The sequence below is a fragment of the Cryptomeria japonica genome, chromosome 11 (assembly GCF_030272615.1).
Source record: "Cryptomeria japonica chromosome 11, Sugi_1.0, whole genome shotgun sequence".
NCBI classification, from domain to species: Eukaryota; Viridiplantae; Streptophyta; class Pinopsida; order Cupressales; family Cupressaceae; genus Cryptomeria; species Cryptomeria japonica.
In genome coordinates, this window is record NC_081415.1 from 538988589 (window position 1) to 539013278 (window position 24690).

Consider the following 24690-nt stretch of genomic DNA (forward strand, 5'->3'; position numbering starts at 1 on the left):
ATATAGTTTTGATGGCTTTGAGAGTTCAGACACTGTTGGTTCCTCTCTTATAGCACATGCAGATTCAGTGAGCAGGCTTTGGCATGAGCGTTTTGGTCATGTCAATTACAGATATCTACAACAGATGAGTACACAGGCACTTGTGATTGGGCTTCCACAGATTTCTTGTACAGATGGTGTATGTCGTGGTTGTGTCCTTGGCAAACATCATCGAGATCCTTTTCCTAAGGGTCGAGCCTCTCGTGCTAGGGCAGCCCTAGAGTTGGTACACAGTGATCTTATGTCCTTTCCAACTCCTTCTTTTTCAGGGGCCCGTTATGTACTCATTTTTATTGATGACTTCTCCAGACGTACATGGGTGTACTTTCTTAAGTACAAGTCTGATGTCTTTGACTCTTTCAGGAAGTTTAAGACATTTGTGGAGAAGCAATCTGGACTTTCTATCAGGAGGATACGCACAGATAATGGGGGGGAGTATGTAAATCAGGCTTTCAAAGATTTTTGCACTGAGCATGGTTTACAGCATCAGTTTATAGTTCCTTATACCCCTCAACAGAATGGTGTTGCTGAGAGAAAGAACAGAACCTTACGGGAGATGGCAAATTGTATGATATAGTCTCGAGCTATGAGTTCTTCATTTTGGGCTGAGGCAGTCAATTGTGCCAATTATATTCAGAACCGAATGCCCCATAAGGCATTACGACATATGACTCCTGAGGAGGCTTGGACCCATGTCAAGCCTGATGTTTCTACATTCCGAGTTTTTGGTAGTGAGGCTTGGGCATTTATTCCTGATGCTCAGCGGATAGCCATGGAGAGGAAGAGCCGACCACTCATATTTGTTGGCTACTGTGAGGATGTTAAGGCATACAGGTTGTTTGATCCTGATTCTAGAGAGGTCTTGTTTCGGCGGGATGTCCAGTTTGATGAGTGCTATCCTCAGATGGATTCTCCATCACCAGCTTCTCCCTCATTGCCTACTCCGTCCTCTTCATCTCTTGAGGATTACTTATCTCTTGAGGATGATGTAGATCATGATCCACCATCTCCACCACCACAAGTTGCTCCGTCTTTGCCGAAGTGGGCCCGTGATACTATTGATGCAGCTGGTTCTTTGGCAGGTGATCCTTCAGATACTTGTCGCACTCGTGCTCAGACATCTGGTTCTAGTCTTTTGAGTCATACCCTTTCAGATGATCCTCAAAAGTTTTCAGAGGCGACAGGACACCCAGAGTGGGATAGGGCCATGGATGAGGAGTATTCTTCTTTGATGAAGAATCATACTTGGGATCTTTGTCCTCTTCCTAAGGGAAGAAAGTTGGTTCGGTGCAAGTGGGTGTATCGTACCAAGTATGCTGCAGATGGTTCTATTGATAAGTATAAGGCCCGTCTTGTTACGAAGGGGTTTTCTCAGGTAGAGGGTATTGACTACTCTGAGACCTTTGCTCCTGTCGCCAAGATGAATTCTATACGCCTGGTACTTTCACTTGCAGCTTCACAGGGATGGACAGTGTTTCAGATGGATGTGAAGAGTGTCTTCTTGCATGGAGACCTACATGAGGAGATCTATATGGATCAGCCTCAGGGTTTTGTGCAGGACACTTCTTTGGTTTGCAGACTTCGACGTTCATTGTATGGTCTCAAACAAGCCCCCAGGGCTTGGTATGAGAAGATGGACTCCTTCTTGCTTTCCTCGCACTTCACACGCTGTCATTCCGATCACACAGTCTATATTCAGCATCAGGAGGGTGATCTTTTGATTCTAGTGCTATATGTAGATGATCTCATCATTACAGGTAGCTCATCCTCCATGATTCAGAGTGTTCAGAGAGCTTTGATGGAGCAGTTTGAGATGACCGATCTTGGTCTCTTGCACTTCTTTCTGGGTCTACAGGTTATTCAGTCTTTGGATGGGATTTCCATTTTTCAGGAGAAGTATGCTCTTGATATGCTTCAACGATTTGGCATGCTTGATTGCAAGTCTGCCCCCACTCCATTTCAGTCAGGTGTTGTTTTGTCTTCCACTTGCTCTACTCCTTCAGTAGACCCCACTTTATACAGGCAGTTGGTTGGCAGTCTGTTGTACCTGACACATTCTCGTCCTGATCTTTCCTTTGCGGTTGGCCTTGTCTCTCGGTTCTCCCATGATCCTCATGAGAGCCATTGGCAAGCAGCCAAACGTATTTTGAGATATATTCGGGGCACCACACATTATGGCATTCACTACTCTTCAGGATCCCCTCACATCATTGGCTTCACTGACTCCGATTGGGCTGGTGATGTCAATGATCGGAAGTCTACTTCTGGCTTCATTTTTTGCCTTGGTTCTGGTCCTATCACATGGTCTTGCAAGAAGCAATCTGCTATTGCATTATCATCTACAGAGGCTGAGTACCGTGCAACAGTGTTAGCCAGTCAGGAGGTTTTATGGCTTCGGCAATCGATGACAAAGTTTGGGTTTCCTCCAGATTGTCCCACTATTCTTTGGTGTGACAACCAGAGTGCCATTCACATTTCTCGCAACCCAGTGGAGCATCAGCGGACAAAGCATATTGAAATCCACATGCACTTCATCAGACAGTTGATTCAGGATGGTTCTCTCATCTTGGAGTATATTCCTACAGAGGAGCAGGTTGCAGACATCTTCACTAAACCCTTGGCATCTCCGCGCTATCTTCAGTTTCGCTCAATGCTTGGGGTGAAGGAAGTTGTCCTTGGGGGGTCTCAGTGAGGCCTTCCTTCCTTCATGTTTTCTTTTCAGCATGATTCTTTATCTCTTTTTGGAGAGGAGTTTTTTCCCACTGGGTTTTCTCCTTTACTCCGCTTTATAGAGATTTTCTTGTATTCGGGTACCTCATCAGGCCTTGTTGCTGGGACCCTCTTTTGCATTGTAGTTCCTTTGCTTTCTTCTGCATTGTTTGTAGCTGCATTGTAGCTCATCTTAAGGGGGGGTGTTAGAGTAAAGTAATTAATTAACTTTGATCTCCTCTTAAGATTTCTCTTTATGCATACATTAGTCATTTAATAATTAATATTTAATTATTAAATGCTCACACCTTAGGGTTAGGTTTTCCTTTTGGTGTTGATCTCCTTTATAAGGATTGATCTCTTGTATTATTCATATTCTTGATTCATTTTTCTCTGATAATACATCTTTTCTCTTTGTCAGAGCCAAAACCCTTGTATTCGTTCTCTCTCTTTCTCTGTGACAGGTTTCTTGCATGCAGGTTTCTTTTGGGTTCTATGGATTTGTATTTCTCAAATCCTACAATCTCATCCCAATTGAATGTAAGTAGCTTCTCTTATGAGTGTTGCATGATAATTTTTGGAGGAATGAGGCTCCATTCTTTGCAAATCCTCAGGTAGCTAATTCCATCTTTGGGCTAGATGTCCACATACCATTCTAGTTGTTGTCCCTACCATCTGTCCATATTCACTGTAAAATTATTCCCTTAATGACAAGATCCTTCTCTTAACCTCTGGTTCATTAGTAAGTTGATTCCATCTATAATATATTTCATCTAGATCTCCTACCTGAGCCTTCAATGGAAAAGGAACAATTTGTTCCATGTCTATATATTCATTGGCTTGCTCAACTATCGCATTTTCATTCTGAATATAGGACATAAATACCCTTAGGTGAATATCTCCAATTGAGGTAGTGGATTCCAATGTGGAGTATATGTAATGGCATAATTGTGAAGATAAAATTCACAAAACAATTTTTTTTGTTGGGGAGAGGAGGTGTTATAAGCATTGATGAATTCTTCAGGGGTCATTAATGATGAACTTAATCTAGACAACTCCTTGCCTATTTTGTAAGAAAGATGCAATTCCTTCAATTAAAGGGAATATACCCTAGGAGGTGGCCTACACTCAATTGCCTGAGGCAGTAGAGTAACAATATGTTCTATTCTATCCTCCAACCTATTTATCTCTACATCTTTCTTTCTTAGTTTTTCTTCTAACTCTTCTCTCTCCCATCACCATTCGTCCTCCCTCTTTTCTAACAATTTCCAAAATTAAATAGCAATTGAGGGCTAGGAAAATGTGGGTGGATTGTCCTTACGTACCATAACCTTTGTCCTTTGCTTTTCTTGATTCACCTTTTCAACAGCTTTGGCCAAGTTCACTAGCCCAAATGCAGTAGTCCCCTTCTGAACAATAGGTTCTTCACGGTGGATTTGCTAAGGGTTAGAAGTGTCTCCAATATTAGTGTTGTAAGAGTACCTAAGGGTTGAAATTCCCTTAACCAATTTTGGCATGTACATACTATGGACTGGCTCTAAGTCCTTTTTGTTTGCAGTTTTTGATTGGCAAGACCTACCTCGAGCGGCAGGACTTGTCTTGATGCAGTCGCCAGTGGTTGGAGTGGAGTTATTGGGTATCAGATGAAGTAGTTTTATGCTACCCCTATGACCCAATGTAAAAGCAAGTGTTCTATTGTCATTCGTTTTGAACTTCAAACCTGTGAACCAAATTAGTTCAAGGTTCAAAATGTCTTTTGTAAGCCGCGACAATGTGTTGTTGTATAACGAGCGGATGTCTCTATTTTAAGTTATTTTCCATACTTGAACTTTGAACCAATTTTCAAAGCAGTTCAAAAGGTTCAAGCAGTTTAAATGGTTCAAGGAGTATGCTTAATAATCTTTGTTATCGCTTGTTCCTCGTTATGTTGTATGCCGCTTGTTCCTTGTTGTACTTCTTTACTGAATTGAACCATTGAACTCTTTGTGAAATGGTTCAAGGTTCAAGAGTTCACTTCTAAGGCTTTTGATGATAACGAAAGTGGCACGGACCTATTTGTATCGGTCATCGGGAGGACTATTTCCGTTTTATGCCAACGACCCGATGACAAAGCACAAGCGGAGGAGCATCGGACGAAGGGATTTCTTGTTATCCTGATGCCCGATGGAACATCATAAAGTGGAGCATCGGCCATCGGGTTAACCCATTTGGTGGGTCCCTGATGACCCGATGGAAATGCCCAGAGAGCGAAGACAAGCATCGGCTATTGGACGAAGGGATTTCTTGTTATTCCGACGTCCGATAGAAAAAGAGAAAGTGGTGGACATAGTCATTGGACATCGGTGGCTCTGTGTTGAGGTTACGCTGAAGCCTGATAGGAAATGCGGAGTTGTTGTCCTCATTTTTGTTTCCAAAAATGAAGGACCACTACATTAAATTTTTGTGAAAAAATGAAAATTTTACTCTATGGCATGCTTCCCGATGTAGAATTTTGACTAATTCTTGGACTGGCTTAATCCTCAATCCATCCTCGAACTGCATTTCAAATTTCGTCGAATTCTGGGTTTGTTTTCTATGTCTTTCCTTCAATTTCGGGTTTTAAAATCTCGACTACAGGTGGAGAATTTTCTACAAACTGCAAGTTTTTAATGATATTCATTGTTTTGGTCTTTGTAGGGGAATTTTTTACTTATTACATGTGCACTTTTATTTAAAAGATGTTACTTGTAATTTTTTTAATATTTCCCCTTTGTTTTTTTTATCTTTTTTATTGTTTTTTGGTCTTGTTTAGTTAAAATAGGGATTTTTTGGCTCAATTACAAGTAAACTTGCAGTTTGGTCTAAAAACCCCTACTTTAATGGTTTTTACATGTAATAGGGATTTGAAATCCCCATTACATATGTGCAAGCATTTCTAACTTATTGTAGGGATTTTATTTCCCTCTTACAAGTAATTAAAACTTGTATTCCTCTCCAAAAAACCCGATTTTGCCTTGCAAGTGCATTTTTGACAATTTTAAACTTGTCATTTGTCTAAAAAATCCCAATTTTGGCTTGGTAAGTGAAAAGTCAATTTTAAAACTTGCTATTTGGCTTAAAAATCCCGATTTTGCCTTGTAAGTGGAAAAAGTGAAATTGAAACTTGTTATTCTTTCCCAAAAACCTAATTTTCATTCCCTTATGCAAAATCAAACTTGTCATTTATTCCAAAAAACCCGAATTGCAACGAAAAACGGTTTTTGAACATTTCAAGGCAATTTTTGTGGAGAAATTATTGAAGGAGGAAGGCGTTTTGGCTTGCATCCTATTTTCATGCATTCTTGGACACCTTTCACGTCATATGGAGGTTGCATTGACTGGTTTTTCGCCCTAAATCAACAATCACGTTTTTCTTTAATGCCACATTTTGGTTGATTAAATCTCCAACAAACTGCAATCTCCTAAATCATTTTGCCCTCTCTCACCTAGGCGTGGAGTTTGGGAGGAGTTTTGAGCTATTGAATGATGTCGTTGAAGATGCTTTTGGTGGCCACGTTTTTCTCCACGTGATTCCTTTAGCTGTGTTTTGCAAAGACTTGACACCATTTCTTCTACTCCTCCTTAGGCATTTTGTTATAACCCTCTTCGGTGTGCTCTCTCATTGGCATTTTGGCCCTCTAAATTTGAGATTGCTGCTACATTTATCAATTTGTGGCATTTTTGCAAAAAACGTGTTAAGGGTTTGGCATTGCGGATTGCTTCTTTTTTTGGTCTTCCTTCTTCTTTCCAAAAATTGGTTGCATTTTTGGAAGAAGCTTTTGCATTTTCAAGAAAGGTATGTTCTCTTTCCTTTCTTTCCTTCATTTTATTATTTTCTTGTTTTCTTAGTTTTCTTTCTTAGTTGCATTTTTGGAATGTGTTGTTCTTCCCCCAAAAATTGATTTTTGTGAGAAAAATCTTCCCCTTAGTATGCAATTTTTGAATTGCATTTTCCTTCCCAAAATTCCCTCTTTACTTGTATTCGGGATTTTTAATCTCGATTACAAGTTCTCTGGAAATTCTTAACTTCCCCTATGGTTAAGGAATTTAACCATTTTTGGTTAAAATTCTAAGTTGAAAAGTGTGAAATACCTCTCCCTTTCAAATTCGGGTTTTAAAAACCAGATTACATGTTGAAGAGTTCTTCCCATTTTCACGAAAATGACTTTCCCGGATTTTCCCATTTCTATCCATTCATATTTATCATATCCATACTTTCCATTTCCATCGTTTTCCGCAAGTCAAAATCTCATTTTCCATCCATTTCTCCATTTGCAAATTTACAAGTGTACTTGTATTCGGGTTTTAAAACCTCGATTGCATGTATGTTCTTTCCAACTTGTATATTTGCGAAAATTCCCCCAAGATCCAAAATTGGTCAAAGTTAAGATTTTCCCATATATTTCCCCTCTTCCTCTCACAAAATCGTGAAAATCAAGAAACAAAGTTTTTCCCATTTGGAGAAGGAAGAATGATATTAGAAGGAAGAATGATATTTGTAGCTGACTATGATGTTGCCTTAACTCTTTTAAATCTTCATCATAGCATTTCAGGTTCACAATCAATGTCAGATTTGTCGGCATCTCCAGCTCCAAAAAAGATGAAATATAAATATGGCAAATATCAAAACGAGGTTGCACCTTCCCAGGTTTCTTCTCCTTTGGATGGCATCAGAGGCACGAAAATAGGGCACGTTGATATGTTAGAATTTGTCAAAAGGGTAGAAGATCCATAGGATAATAACTTGTAGCTATTGTTGGACAACCATATTCACCATGCATCATCTTTCCCGGTGGCTGCCCTAGAACCTAAGTTCGTTCTTGCCTGCGCCCATCATTTTGACAAAGAGTCAAGAGTCATCAAAAATGATGATGGTGAAGTTATAATTCGTCTCGATGCAGATACAATCGAGAAGGTCTTCAGAATACCTCTTGCACCTGTTTATATGGAAATCTCCAAAGAAAGTGCAGCGGAGTATTATGTGAAGAGGGAAAAAGATTGCAAGCGATACATCAATAGGTGGATCCAAGAGCCACGAGCCTCCTTCTCAAGGTGGGCTAAGTTGTACCACTGCGATTTCAAATGGGAGATAGGAGACACCATCACTCTTCTTAGTAGGATGATGGGCCTTGAGCATTCCAATGTCTTTGAGCCATGGATGTACCAGTTTATCATGTTCTTATGGCAATCTCATCACATTTCATGGGGAGAAGTTATCAGCGATGCCTTGTGCGAACAACTTGCAGCAGTTCCTACCACCATGACCTTCTTCATGAATTCATATTTGGTATATTTGGTAGCATCACTTGGACACTTTCCAGGTCTTTCTACCAAGGGTGATCGCTCACTTATACCAGTTTGGGAATATTATGACCAGCTGCCATTAAACCCAGCAGACCGTATTTCAGAAGAGTCCGAGATGCATTCTTCGGATATTTCATGTGTCAGTTTGATAGAAATCTCAGGAACAAGAGAGTATCAGATGAGGCATAGGATAAGGTGTGTGAGTATGGATGTTTATTTCTGCAATTTCCCACCTTCACCTATATGAGGATCGAATGCTATGATGGTTAGCCATATATGCTTCCCAGATACCCAACCGATAAGATCATTCTTATGGAGTTGGGAAGATAGATCGTGGCTGTTCACACTTTTTAGTCTTCTAGACATAAGGTTGGAATGGGGATCTCTACCACAAACCCATTGAAATTCGGTCGATATTCCCTTGTCACATCTGTGAAGGCTAAGGCCATGGAAATTGAATTGCAGGAAATCAAGCTCAAAAGGTTTAAACCTAGAGCTGATTTTGATTATAGGGGTATGAAGGAGAAGATCAAGAAATCCTTTGTGCATGTACATCACATTGAAGACATCTGGGTAGATCTCCGCAACGAAACCGAAGTTCTGAAGATTGATTACTGCAGGCTCACTGTTGAGCAAATTGTTGATTTGAACTTGGTGGATATCCCACAAGGGATGATTGATGGCAGGCATATACTTGATCCTGAATACATTTCACGGAGGGTTGAGGAAGATCCACTTCCTTTGATCCAATGGTCACACAAGGAGTGCATATCCATCCTTGACAGATTTCAGCCTATCTTGGCCAACACCGATGCATGGCTGAAAAGTAATGTCGTTAGACTTATTAAAATCAAGGTTGGTAAAGAAGATGATTCTACGGGGCCTCTTGGACGGAAGTCTGAGATTCAGATTGACAACAAGGAGGGTGCTTCATCTTCAGGCACAAGGATCAAGTTGCGAGTCAGCCGTGCAGTAGTGCTTCCTCCTGAGGAGACGACAGTTCGTGGGAAAGAAAAATCATGATTCCATGTTCAGGTAATTGATTTGGATAATCTAGAAGAGGGGTAGCAATCTGATGATGCTCCCAAGTCTCCAGTTTTAGACTCGCCTCATGAGAGCATCCCTCCAATTTTCATTGAGATGCCTCTTTCTCCTCCTGATTTGCTTGGAGATGAGTCTCCTCAGAATGTAATTCCCATTTCAGCATATGAGCCATCTCCTGATCATCAACAAGAGACTATGTTGGAAGTTCATGAGGATAATCCTGCTTGCATTTACTTTTCATAAATTGATACTTCCAGTTCTGGTTTTGAAGAGTTCATGAGGCAATCTTCATGTCCATTGGTAACTGAGAAAACCATGGTCACTATCCAAACAGATGTTCCTCCCAGGATGACCACGGTAATTCAAACAGAAACTACTTCTCCTTTGCCCACGACTGCTACTGGAGGGGATTTGATGACTTTGCCTCCATGGCTTAGTTCTTTCACCCCGAAAAGGAAGAAGAAAGAAATCTCACTTGCTGCCTTTGACTATCAACAACTGAAACAGTCCATATCCAAAGTTGCTAAGAAGGCCAAGACTATCTCCAGAGTAACTGTTGACAGTAACAAGATGAAAGTAGCATAAATTATGGAACCTATTGCAGATAAGCCACTTAATGAAATGTCAGCTACTGATTATAAGGTTACAAGGATAGAATTGGGCAAACAAACGCATGAGGTCATTAAACATGATGCTCAGTTTTCTTTTGCTTCATTGGTGCAAAGGTGTGATGAGATTCTAGCAAAGAAAGACAAGCTAGAAGAGGAAAACTGACAACTTATGGCAGCCATTCATAAAATCACAAAACCTGTTGCTGAAGGGAGTAACTCCATAGGATCTTCTGGTTCCCAAGAATCGATTCGTGGAGTGGAAAGGGCTGCTCAAAAGGTACAAGCACTGGATTCCTAGGTTGATCAATTTCACGATCTATGTGCACAGGTAATGAAAGACATTTTTCAAATAATGTCTAAGTTAGAGACCATTGAGGAGAAATTGGATCAAACTTCTAATACTTTCAAAAAGAACTTGGAAAGTTTTGAAGAAAGTTTGAAAATCTGGCATACCATGCCCCAACAACAACTGAGTGTTCTACAGGAGCATGCCATCATCTCTTCCAGGGTCATGTACTTGGAATTTGAAGAACTCCTGGAAAACAAGACCCTTGTTCTTAAATCCCTCATTGAGGAGATCGGTGATGTGAAGAGATTTCGAGGCAAAGTTTACCAAGATATTGTCTCGCATTGTGAAAGGGCCTCTTGTAATATAGTAAGTCAGGATGGAGAGCTAATTCTAAAGGAAGAAGTTCTTGTTCATTTACAAAGGAGGATTCATAATGAATGGAGGAGTGAACAATTCTTGGCTGCTTCAATTCAGACATTGATGAAACATCAAGTCTTTCTGCATGAAATCCAATCTATCCTGGATAAAAACAATTCTGCACTCCTCCGGTGTCACGACGCTATTGTGAAGACCATGGTTGTTGCCAAGAACACCCATGAACTGAATCCCAAGGAACTACAAACGAGCATCCAAAAATTTCAAGGATTTGTCTCTTCACAAAAATCAACTTAAGTGTTTTTCAACACTTAGTTGATTTTTCCTCTTTTGTAATCTTCAGTTGTAATTTTGTTTTGACAAGTTACATGTAAAAGGATTTTTTGTAAAAATCAAGTTACACATTACTTGCACTTTTGTAATTACATGTAAGGCAACTACAAGTTGTGTTCAATTAGGACTGTAGTTGGAATAAGTCTTAGTTAGTTGGAATAACTCTTAGTTAGTTATTGAAGTCTCAGTTAGTTATTGAATGAGTTTTGGTGGTTGAGAGAATCTCTCAAGTTAGTTAGGATCCTTCCACCTTTTTCTCAAGGCTCCTCTTCTATAAATACTTGAGGGGTCTATTGTAATCTTTATCTTTTGGGAAAGCAAACAAAAACTCTGCCAAATTTACAACAAGAAGTCTTTGAGCTTATGTATGTGAATTGAAGGTTTTGAAGAATAATAAAAAAGGATTACTCAAGTTTTGAGTTTTTGAGCTACATGTTTGAGTTTGAATCTTTTTATTTCTTCTATGCAAAGTGTTTCTAAAGGAGCTTAGTCCAATTTGATTTGAAGTCTTTGAGCTGCAAGTAGAGAAGATTAATTAAAATAGGAAAATCTCTAGAAGGAGTAGCAAGTCTTTGAGCTTGCGTCTATTCTTGAGGAAAAATTATTGTTTGGTAAGAAATAGCAGCAAGTCTTTAGCTTGCATTAGTTCTTGTCTTTGTGTTTAATGAATAGAATATTCCAGTCTTTGAGTTGTTGTCTTTTATTCATTGTAAAATTTAGTATAGCAAAGGGTAGATAGGACTTCTAATAGTCAAGTCTTTGAGCTTGATATTGTTGTCTCATCCCGAAGGAAGTGACGGGAGTCTTTGAGCTTTCAGGAAACTTCATTTCCTTTCTCTCATTTCATTTGAAAGTGGTTACTATTGTTCATATTCAATCGCTATCCTTTTCTGTGAAGAGAAAAGGATATTGTCTTTCTTGAAAAAAGAAGAAAGATTGTTGTCCCATCCTATTTTATTTTCAAAGTTGTAGTTAGATAGGGGGAGCCTTCCCTTAATTAGGAGATTTTTTACTTGTGTGCTATGGTTGAAACCACAATTTTGTATATTTCCCCAAGTGTACAAAATTTTCAACCAACAGGAGTGCAATAAGTCACCATCGACCATCAGAAAACAAAAGTTGATATTACGCCGAAGCTTGATAGGAAATGTGGAGCGTGACAAGTCACCATCGGCCATCGGGAACTAGGATTTGATGTTACCCCGAAGGCCGATGGAAAAAGAACCAACAAAGGAGCCGGTTATCGAGTATCGGTGTAGGTGTGTTTTGGTTACCCCGATCATCCGATGGAAAGGTGTGGATTTTTGCAAGTCGCCAACGGGCATCGGAAGCCAGGTTCTGAGGCTATGCCGATGATCCGAAATGGAACTATTTTCTTTCTATTTTATAACCGTCTATGTTTCCACAATGGCTGGATGAGCTATAAGAGTCCACAAAGATGAATTATAAGAGGTTGTGGGATCATTTGGATAAACAAAAAAAGAAATACAAAAGTCTATTTTCTGGTTTCGATCGCTGAAGTACTGTTTTGTATTGTTTTTCTAAGTTTTTCATTACAATTATATAACTAGAGTTTCCTTCTTGTTGTCCGTTCTTTATTTTGAATCCACATTGTAAATATGGCTCTGTCTTGAAACTCCATTGTGGGATCCACACGGCCATTGGAGTACTTCAGAAAGAACCAGAAATGTATAGTATGAGTAAAATAGCAGTAGGAGGAAACCGGGAAATGGCAACTTGAGGATGTACAATTCATGGACGTACAACTTGAAATGGGACTACAAGATATATGCACCAAGAGTGTTTAGGAACAAGTTTATCCTAATGCTAAATAAATCTTCATAGGAAAGGAATTTACTTTTAAAATCATAACTCATGAAAATTATACTAACTTCTACTATCAAAATGTAAATTCTTCTAACATATACATAAACAACTATTTTGTTTTGTCGTGGTTGTTGGAACAAACACAGAGTAACAATATACGGTTGTAGGAGTAGATAACATGAAATTCAATAGAACAAAATTAAATAACTTCAAAGACAAAATGCATAAAAGATAACCAGACAAAATCCTCACCAAGTGGGCTCCCTTGGGTGAGTCTTCGGGAATGAAAGTGACAGCAGAAACTAACTTATTGAACTCGCACAACCATATTAGAACATCATAAACTTGTTCAGAAAGTAGATATGCACTCTTTATTCAGAAATCAAGTGAACAACGTAACATTGCTTGATAAGAAAAATAGTAACTAACTATCTAAGGAATATGGGAAGGATTTATAGAATCCATCCTTACAACAATTCCCATAAGAGTTGCTCCACTTCCTAATATCTAGGTGGAAGCTTTTATTTAAACTACGAAATCTAGGAAAACTAAGACAATTAATATTTTGTCCCATTCTTGAACATTTGTAGATCTTCCCTATATAATCTCTAACATCCATCATAATCATCAAGAAAAATATTTAATGAATCATGATTGTTCTGCAGATTCTTTAATGATCTTGGACAGCTAGTGCCCGAGTTGAAACAATCCTTGACCCCTTCTCACCTTGCTATCCAGTCTTAGCCAACGTTACCGTGCTACTATAAATGAATCCTTGTTTCATCTCAAAGAATGTTTCCATGCAGCTGCAACACAAAGATTAGAGCAAGCATTCCATCCACATTTCATGATCATCCGTTGCACACATTCATCAATCACACAAAAATAGTAAATACTTATACTTCTATTCATAAAGTTTATGGTTTTGTCAAAATAAGGGTCTTAAACTGTAGGTGACATGAATATCAAAACAGGTCCATAAGGTCAATTAAAGCAAGATATAAAGTCCATCAACAAATATAGAGGTCCTAAAAGATAGCAAAATGTATGCAAATAAAAGAATAAAGCTAAGGCTCATCAAGGATATAAACTCCCTTAGGAGGCCTCCCAGCCTTTAGAATCAAGAGTTTTATATACCTAAAAGTATAAAGGAGAACTATTCCCGAGCACTTATGTTGACCTCTATTTTCATCGAAATTGGATGAACTTAGCTTTAGCCATTCCCACTTAGGTCATTCCCCTCTCACCCTACCTTATGAGCTACTTGGGAGGGTAGGCCTTCTAAGGTATTGCACTACTGAAATGAAAGTTTCAATGAGTTTGGTTTTTTTATCACCTAATGAAGGGGAGAGCATACTCACCTATCATCTGAGACACATAAGACATGGTGTTCTTTAACCGCCTACTTAAAGCTAGATTCCTATTTTAGTGAATTTGAAGAAAACTCCAACCCTTGCAAACACTGTTAGTAGTCTTTGATTTTGATCTTTGACAACATATTAATGTACCTACAAAACAAAAAGATGCCAATTAGTCTCGGGAATCAAAATTTTGTAATCATAAATGAATGCAATAAAACATAGCAACTATGTGCTAATATTTTCATCCTATGCCCTAATTAAAGTAGCCAATGTGCTAAAAGAAACTCTAAATGCACTATTATGTTGCCTATATGCACTAAAATAGGAAAAATATAAAACAAAATGGAATCCTATAAATTCATCGAAACGTGATAGGGATGCGCTATTCTGGGCTATGCATGTACTGAAATAGAGGTTTTATGCACTTCTCTTTAAGCTCAATGTGCTAGAATTTATCAACAATGTGCTAAATTGATTTATGAAATAACTTGTCAGGAAAAATCTACAAGAAAATATAAAAAATGGGGTAGGGCCCCATGGTGAGTGCCATAAAAATGTGTGCAAAAATATGTGAATCAATCCATTAAAATCATTAGACACACATTCAAGGAAACATAATATCAAGAAAACAAATAATACTAAAAAAAATTAGCGAACCCCTCCTTGATGTCTTCCCATTGTCCTCTGTCTTCAACGACCTTGTGGATCTATGGGTTGGCTCTCAACAGCTGCATGATCTACAAGATGAATACTTGAAGGATGAGTAGCTACATGATTTAGATGAAATGAATGATTTCCATGATATGAAAAACTATGTCGAGATTGTGCTAAATGTAATGCTACTATGCTAGCATGTTAAATGAGAGTACTTAATCTGCAGAATTAAAGATCATGGATGAAAGATTCAAAAGATAAGTAAGTAGAGCTCATGAATGAAAATTAAGACTATTTATAAATTTTCCAATGTAAGAGGTGAGGTGGAGAGATTCGATGGTGGATATTTATCTTAGAGAGATGGACGGTGAGATATGAAGAAGTTGGAGAGGAGGTTGAGAGATATGACACTTGTCATTCCTAGAGGGACAAGTGACAAATAATCTCCAGAAAATGCCAACAAGAAGGGAAGTGCCATAGAGATGAAGGACATGTGACAAAGATGCCATGCGTCCTCAAGAGAGAATGGACAATCCAAAGGAGGTTAGGATGAGGAAGTTGGAGGGGATAGGGTTAGTTAAACCCAATGTTAGATTGGATGGGCTAGGTTAGAAAGTGGTTAGGTTAGGTGGTTAAGGATTAGGAGTCATGTGACAATTTGAATTAAAAATTCAAATTAATTAGAAAGGGATAATTAAATAAAACCAATTAATGAAATTTGTTTATTTAATTAGGAAAACGGAATAAATGAACTATTGTAGGAAGAATTAAGGAAATGAACTATATAACTAAAATTTTCAATTTATTTATAAGTAGAAGAATAAAGGCTTATTAATTAAATAACTTCATATTTAATTAATTCTCTTCAGGCCAAATTTTTAATGTATACAATCAGTAATTACAAAGTGAAATCATTAGAGCACAAGTTTGATTTTCTTAAGGGATAAAGAACAACATCTACATACAAGCTACATGCGTATTAGTGAAACCTATCTTAGATCTTCATTCCAAGACTTAAATTCAACTCATCCAAGGATTTATTTTAGGAGAACTTGACCTCAATTCGACTTTTTTGTCAAGGTGTTTCTAGACACTAGAGCCTTTACATGCTTACAGGATCTTAGAGATCAAGTCGAACAAGTTTTAGAAGCCTACTAAAGAGGGGAAAATCTAAGCTAATGGTTAGTTGTATAAATCATATATAAAACACTAAAAACATTCAAAGAATAAACAAACAACCATTATACCTAAATATTCACTTCTTCCTCTAATTGAGCTTGATGACGTGGAAATGCGTCGTATTGCTCCACTTAATTTTCTCTTTTAAAGGGGGGCATGTGAATTTCTATCCACTACACAACAATATGGATTAGATTCAAATGATGCACATGGATGAGATGGATTGCATGAGACAACAATGGGGCATTATAAGGATATTATTGATGGATTGCAAGACTCAAATAGTAGCATAAGTTTCATGAAAGGTGGATATGATTGTGAAGGGAGGAGACTCCAATTTATAGATTGGAGGAGGCCAAAATGGAGGGCTAAGATTGATTTGAAATGAGGGCTAGGATCGAAAGAAAGTGGGAGAGGATTAAGAGGACAAAGTGGGAGATTCAAGAGATTTGCTATAAAGGTATTTCTTGTCTCCACATTTATCAAGTACATGGGGAAGAATTCCCCAAGTACATTTGGAAGAGAAAAAGGAATATAAATTACTTTGGGGACAACAAAGGAATTAAAAATTCCAAAATAGAAAATTGTGTGGGGAGAATAAATGGAGAAAGGAATTAAAAATTCCTTGGGAAGAGGAGGCATGGGAATGTGCAAAGATTTGACATTCCTTGGAAGAGGCAAAGTTGGTGCATTTAAGGTTTGGAGGGTGAGATGAGAAAGACCATTTATGGAAATGTGTTGACTCATTGCAAGTGATTAGGAAGACAAATTAGGTGGCTTAATGAGGAATTAGAATGCAAGTGAGAAAGTTAGGAGGATGTGAGATGATGAGAGAGAATGAGTGGAGGAATATGAAATTGGAGGAAATGATTAGTGTAATTAGGATATGATTAATTAGGCTAGATGATAGGATTAGGAAGGGTGATTTGTAGGAATCACATAGTTAGCTTAGTTAAATTAAATAATAGAGGTTTAGAATAAATAATGAAGGTTAAAATGATTTTAGAGGAATAGGGAATAATTAATTTTGATAAATTAATCATAAGACTGTAGTGATAAGATTAATTAAATTTGATTTAATTAATCATAAGAAGAAGGTGATCAACACAATTAAATTGATTGTGTTGAAAGGCTTAAATTAGTTAAATAATAATTTAATTAATTTTAGATGTCTACACCTACATTTGACTATTCCATATTTGTAATGATAAAAATTGAACCACAATATTTCTTGCACTATTTCTAATCATAAGATAGTCATCATATTGTGGCCATTAAGTTTTTAAAGGTATACATTCATTTCAACACATTTTAAACATCATTCTTCTATCATTAGATATATAGCCAAGTAACTTTACACATTTTAGATTATAACCACATCTATATATAAGACACTTGTATTTTGGTGAATCCTATGTTAGATCTTCATTTCGAGCCTTAAATTCAACCCATCTAGGGTTTTATCTTAAGAGAACTTGACCTCAATTTGACTACTTTTTGTTAAGAAGTTTCCTCTTGTTTCCCATTTCACGATCCCTCATAAATAATTGATTTGAGACAATTCATAAAGGTTGGCGTGTCAAAATTTGCCCCTAATTGTGTGTTTCTCTCCCTTTCCCCTATCAAGTTATCAAAAAATAAAAAATCATAATATTGGCTAAGTCTAGAGAGTATCTAATCCTTACACATTACACAAGAGCCAAAAGGGTATCCATGTTTAAATTTTGGCGGTATTTGGGTTTTTTTTGAGCAAGCTATAGTTGGCGGTATTTGGGTTTATTTCATGATAGTTTTATAAACCGTGAGAGTTGCTGAAGGGGTTCCCAATTCCTTCCTTGCCTCTGATCATTGAATTCCCCCTCGTGCCTTAGCATTTTTCTTGATCAAGTTTTTTCTTGTTCTTCATGTGTGCATTGACAAAGAAGAAGAAATTTTTTAAGTGTCTGCGTTGAGATTTTCACGTGGTTCTAGAATCACCATTGATTATCGATGTGGTTCCTAGTACTTTACCTTATGTCAATTTGTTCTTGAAGGGGCTCAAATTGCCAACTTGGGCAAAATAGGAAAGATAGGAATAATTTCTATGTTTCATTTTAAATATTATTTTGCTGGGCATTCATCTTTATTTTAAGAAAAAAATTGGTACAAATTTGGCTAAGTAAAGTTGGGTTAGAGCTTGTGATGGTTTTAGGAACCACTAGAACCTCCATATTGGTTTTCAGTTTTAGCTTGGGGTCTAATCACCGATGAAGAGTCTTATTTTAGCATGTAATCATTAGGTAGCCTAACAAATTCATCCTTGATAGCTTCTCTTGTCAAGGATCAATAATATTTAATGTCGTTTTATTTTTGTCTTGTTTTGGTGCAGTTCATGCTTTTTGGTGACCCGATGGTGTTTTTTTCCACTAAACTACCTCCACCAATCCACATTAATAGTTGCATTAATTTAATGTGGATGACCTAATTTGATTATGATTGAATTGCCTTCTATTTGGGATGCCCATTTTGGAAGCAATTTATCTTAAGTTGATATTGAAAGGATACAATGTTATCGTTTAAATCTCTGACACGTGGTGAACTATATGTTGTAAACATTTCAAGAGGTTTGTAACAATGTGGTTCTATAGACGCCAAAGGAAGTTGCAGGACAACCATTGATGAAGTCTAGTTCATTTTGTGGGTACAATTTGTTGGAATTAAAAAAATGTAATATTGCAAGTTAGTTTTGTTGTAGTTTGTCTCTAGGGCACTATGTGTGCATAGGATGATTTTATGATCTCAACCATGCATTTTCCTTTGCCAAGTTTGAGGGCATGAGTATAAGATTGGGTTAGATAAATATAATAATATTCTTTAATAGTTTCAAGTATTATAACGATCTCTCAATTTATGCATGCATATAGGTAAAATTTATGTTATGGATTATTAAGTATATTCTGTTATAGATCTTCATGATCTATGATACACACATACATGGATTCATATTCTCTTATTTCAATTTGTTCCTTCTTAGTGTGCAATGACTCTGTTACCTAATATATAGGCACTGATCTAGAACCACGCTCCAATCTCACACCTTCAAATTAAAACATTTTAATTAGTAGTTATTTTATGTGGCCCTTCCTATGCACCCATGACGCTAATATATCCAAGGAATTATCCTTAAGTGAAAAGTCCAAAAATATATATTTTATGTGGGTCATGCTTGCATAACTTTATCAATTGTATAAGGGTCAGTTAGACAACCAATTGTTCTTAGTCTAGTGACAGTCTTTGGGGTTAAGGCAACAAGTTGGGTTTGGTTGTCAATGTTTATTTATCATCCATTCAATGTGCTCTCAATACCTATTAGGGTATACCCTTGAGAACACCTTGATGAGTCTTAGCTAAGCTCAAAGCATAAGGGATTTAACCAGCTCTTGTAGAGTTAGCCTTTAACCCTTCGATACACTGACAAATTGGTTTTAGTTGCACGATGACAATCCTATTCCTGTGAGTGAGATTTAGTTCTAGGAAGCGAAGCAACGATTTTGGAACCCAACACCTCACATTTGAATTTGGAATATGTATCATAATTGATTATCAATCTTAACTCTACTTATTGATTGTATTTATTTAATCTACCTAAATTATCTATATAAAAGTTTTTTTTCTTTTCAAATATTTCTAAAGAAAAATATACCATTCGTAGTTTAATCTAGGCCAATCCAATAAGATGCAAACATGCAAGCATTAATTAATGTAGATTAAATGATGATTAGTTGGGAATGATATGATGTTCACAATAGTTATTTTAGGAAAGCAAATGTGGCAAATAGGTGTACACAAAGATGATTGAAGAATGAGCATCGATGAGGATTTTTCTAGAATCATATCAAAATCTACTAAAAACGATGATCATTATATTAGTGAATACATTTGAATCTATACTAAATTTGCATTTTGTCATATGTAAAGTTCATAGATTCAGGTCAAGTTTGCATATGGATTTGTCTTATGAGTCTAGCCTAAACCCCAGTCAATGTAAATTGTACTTTATTGCTTGCTTCTTTAAGTCTTATAAGTTTTGGTAGTCGAGGGTTGATGGTGTTTAAAAATTCTTTGGAAGGGTTGTAATTTTGTCATTAGAAGACAAGTTCTCCTAGGTCAACCCTCAAAATGTCTACAAAGTTGGGAGACACCATCCTTTTAGGACAAAGCATGCAATTTTGTTACTCCTTTTAGTGCACTGAATTGAAATGTGATGCTATTAATCACATCTCCATTTCTCTAAATGATTAAGAGACCAAAGACCATGTTTGAGGATTATAATGGATATATGTTATGCCTCTAAACAATAACACGTAACATCAAATTGCACCAAAAATTATTTTCAACTAGCTTAGGGTGGGGAAATAAAAGGGGCTAGTCTATGAAATTTGAAATTTTTAAAATTTGAAAAGTAAAGGGATAGGTATGCAATTGTCAATTTGTCCTTGCAACCAAGAATGGGTAAATGATTATAAACAAGAGATGCATTGTGACAAGATCCTGCCTATAAGTGTTAATTTATAGTAGTTATTGTTAGGTAGAGTAGTTGATGATTGTAGTTAGACTAGTTGAAACATAGAGCATTCATGTACATTGTTAGTCATCTAGCTGATTGTTCTTTGTGATGCTCTATATTAGTCACATGGCTTATTACTAGCTATTGCTAATGATATAGTAAATGACTTTATCTACACATTGTAGGTCCCCTTTTTTGGTGATGTGTAGGAAGGCAAATGTTTGTAGCAATAAGGAACTTTAGCATATAATTTTCATCCATCTTATTTTTCAATTACTTTGGTATACTTGAATGTCTTTATTTTGTAAGTGCGTTTGAAATAGTTCCAAATTGCATTCAAATAGTCACATTAGAATTTAAAAACATGGATGGTCAAGATTATTTGTAGCATCTTGCACTCTTCTTTACAATTCACAACCATGGATTTCAATAAACAACTTCTTCATTTCATATATAAAGCAACTTTGACGTATAAATAATTATTAAAGTAAATTAAGTATAATCAAATTTTTTTTTGTTATTATTTAGCTTTATTATACATTGATTTTAAATATCTGTATCTATTTATTTTTATACAATAATAATTGATTGCATATTATGTACAATTAACAAATATATAAAAAATGAACAAAGTATTGAATATCAATCAAATTATTAAATATGATGAAATTGTTAGATAGATAATACACAAAGTAGGTAGGTAGGTATTTTTAAAATGAAATAGTGTCTATTTTTTTTAAAAATTATATATTTAATTGGATAGATATGAATGACATCACAAATGTCATTTAAGGAGACAACACAATGTTAAAGTCACCAATGCAATTTTATTATGATGTATATAATATTGTATATGTCATTCAAGTCATTAATTGAACTGACATCATTTATAGAAAAGATAAACTAATAGATAGAAAAATAAATGACAATTTTAAAATTATTAAATGAAAAAAAGTAGTTATAGACTATAGAACTACTGCTCAAATTTCTTAGTTCTTTATAATGATTGGTTGAACTAAAGGACCCAGTAGTTGTGCACCCTAACTTTGCACTTCTCAAAGCCCTACATGAAAATTTCAAATCACTCCCAATTTTTTACAACAACTTACTTGGCAAGTCCCCTGCTTATAATCAGGGTTTCAGGGTCACATCATCAAATATGATGCCACATTAGCATGCTTTTTGCCAAGGTGTCCATAACAACCCCCCCAAAAAGTGAGACCAATAGGTGTGCAAAAAGGGCCCCAATACTTGTGTAGCTGATGTGGCATCACATGATTGGTTTCTTTTTACAACAAATATCATATTTCATTCAATTATTGGTACTCATCATGACAATAACAACTTTAAAGTCACAACTACTGGTGCAATGTTGTACAAAAATTGGACATTAAATTAACAAGTATGGGGTATTAAATCAACAACTTCTATCCCAAGAATTGGAATGTGCTCAACTACTGGATCCTTTTCCCTAGTATGCTTGAGGCACAAACTAATAAGTAACTAATGACTATATTGAGGTAGGTGTACAAATATGCATAATAAATGTGAGGTATATTGAATGTATTAGAATTGTGTGTGTAAGGATAAGATTGAATGTATTAGAATGTATAAAGATATGTATTTATACAAATAAGTAAAATGCTCAATGATTGATTCAAGTTCATATAAGATCATAGCACTTATCACTATATACAACAAGCTTAATATTCTAATAGTACAAGATCAACAAATAAAAAACTAAAATAACAATATTTGTTGTCCTATAACTTTTTTTTATAATCCAATCAATACATAAAAAAAAATACAATAAAGAATGGTAGTTCAAGAAACTGCCTTATAAATTATCTTTTACCTCATAGACATTGGATTTTTCGTATTCAAACCTATTTATATCAAAACATTTCTTGCAAATAAATACAAATATAAATTTAAAAAATCTCATAATTACCTTTACAAACTTCACACTTATTATTTATAGGATTTACTTTTCTCACTTTAATTATAAACACTAATTATTATCCAATATGGGAAACAAATTCTATGATTACATTTTGTTTATCTTCAATATTTTATGACTAGAATGCATTCCAATGACTAATCATCATCTTCACATGATGAATTTTTCCACACGGGAGTCACAGTGTGATTTTTCCAAAGCAACAAGCTTTCTACAATGCTTATTTCCAATTCAGGATACACAGGAATCCAAGTACCCTACAAGCTGTTGCAGAACTGGTGTGACATTTCCCACATAGCTTATGTGCTTTACACAAAATATACACTCATTTCCTATGAATCAAAGCACTTAAAAATTGATCCTTTTAAAATAAACCAAGACATTCCTGCATTCCCTATGCAGCGAATTGCGGATGACACGTTTCATCAGAGTTGCATTAAAGTTCTAAGGTAACCTCTGTATCCACCCTTCACCACTTTGAATAATTATAAAAACCTGTCCACGTCATAATCATGGCGTTTTGGCTCATGAAACTATCATGAAATTTGGCGGAAGCTAGATTTATTGATCCGAAAAATCCAAGCAAGCTTGCTTTTTTTTAATTATTTTTGATAAAGCGAGTATTAAAGTATGCTGTTCGAACATGGAACTGTGAGCATGCCGCGTGCATGTATGCTGTTCGAACTGGGAGTATTAATTGGAGCGTGTTTTAAACGTTAGGGTGAGGGAGTTATAGTTCTATCAAACCCACTTCCTATTCATTGCATACACTTAACTCATCCTCAATCTTTTAACACACGCCGTTTCATTCTCCGTAGCAGCGCATACACCATAAAAATTCGAGAGGTTGCAGCAATTGTAGGTTACTCATCTCTTTGCTTTCGTGAACTTTAAGATTTAAGGTTGCTGCTCTTTCCTGCTGACTTCGGTAATACCCCAACAGCAAGTACACTTCCTGGCTTTAGTTGCAGTGGCAGTTTGTTTTTGTTTTATTTTTTTTATCTCCATAGTCGCAAAAGCATTGAATGACAGTAGTTGCATGTGGCTCTCTGACTTGGATTAATGGTGTTCGAGTTTTTATCTTTGCGGTCAATGGTATTTCTTTTGGTTCGTTTTCCCTTTTCTTGTTTTCTAAGTTGAAAAGGAAAATGTACTGTAGATTGTATGATAAAATTAATCGTACGGGACCATAAATCATAATACATTTTGATTGTATTATCTTAAATGCTTTGAATTGACAGTGAAATTGCTGTGGTTGCTTCAGAGAAAGCATTCTGCTATGACTGTTTAGTGATCAGGGTTTGTTTGAATAGGATTATAATTGATTTTAATCTGGTATATGAAGAAAACTATTTTATTATAAAGTAGTAAATCTTCTAGAGGTAATAAACTTCTGTATTGCAAATGTGATTTTTCTAAGATCAGGTAGAGAACTAGGTTGGAATTGGATGTTCAAATGCTTTTTGTTAAAGGAGTGGAACAAAACATTGACCACAAATTTTATTGGGGTGGAAAATCTTTAGAAATTTGTGAGAGCAGTTAGGTTTGTGATTAAGCTCTTCCATATGACTATTCATAAAGGCAGTTAATGCCAGACACCGATACCAATCTCTCTTAAAAAAAAAATCTAAATGTGCATTAAAAATAACAAAATGAATATTTGCAAGGCCTATCAATACTCAAAATGAGTTGGGTTAGCTCTGGAATTATACTCGAATAAATGTCTACCTCTGTGGGAGCATGACGAGTTGCTTTTTTGCGGACTGAAATCTTAATAATCATCCAAGCTAATCATACAGCACCCAGTCGTTAACCAGCTGAGTATGAATTCAATGCTGGTTTGTGCGATCTATCTGCAGGTAGTTTTCATTACAATTATTTAGATGCCAGTGTTAGGGAAGTTGTTGCATTCGTTGCCGAAAAGTTCAGTGATCCCATAGTTGCATCATATGACATGTTTTCATGCCCACCCTTATTTACAATTTTATAACTTCCATTGTTAATGTTAATTGTCATGCCATTGTACAGGACAGATGAAAATCTGCACTAGTGATTATTTTGTAGATCATGTTCGTGGATTTGGCATGCTTCTTGCATGGACAAGAAATTCTAAGTTCGTTGCAATTCTTTTATTCCAGAACACAACCATCTTTCCTTTGATGAGGTTGGGGGTAGTACTATTCTATTAGCTCAAGCTTGAATTAATTTTGGAACAGACCTTAAGAACCATCGTTTTGCAATTGAGACCTTGATTGGGCATCATGTGGTGCGCGGCAAATGAATAATTCCCCAAGGAATTGAGCCTGCTCACTTTGCACTGTCACCAGTGCACTGAAGTACAAGGAAAAGTTAAATAAAAGGCTAAAGTGCGTGGAAAAATACAATATGAAAAATTATTTTATACCCAGTCTACAGTGGATAGGCTTTAATACAAAATGTTA

The 24690-nt window shown here is 36.3% G+C and overlaps 1 protein-coding gene across 6 annotated transcripts in view; it reads left to right on the plus strand.

The window, feature by feature from the left end:
• Positions 1–22408: 22408 nt before the first annotated feature.
• LOC131048700 (DNA-directed RNA polymerase IV subunit 1) overlaps positions 22409–24690 on the plus strand; it is a 199233-nt gene continuing 196951 nt past the window's right edge. For 2 of the 6 annotated variants that reach the window (XR_009106487.2, XM_057982764.2), the window contains exon 1: positions 22800–23177. The gene's annotated coding sequence lies outside the window, so the exon portion shown is untranslated. Of the gene's footprint in view, positions 22699–22798; positions 23178–24690 lie in introns of those variants that run through there. The other 4 variants (XM_057982763.2, XR_009106488.2, XM_057982761.2 and 1 more) reach the window with 4 other exon arrangements.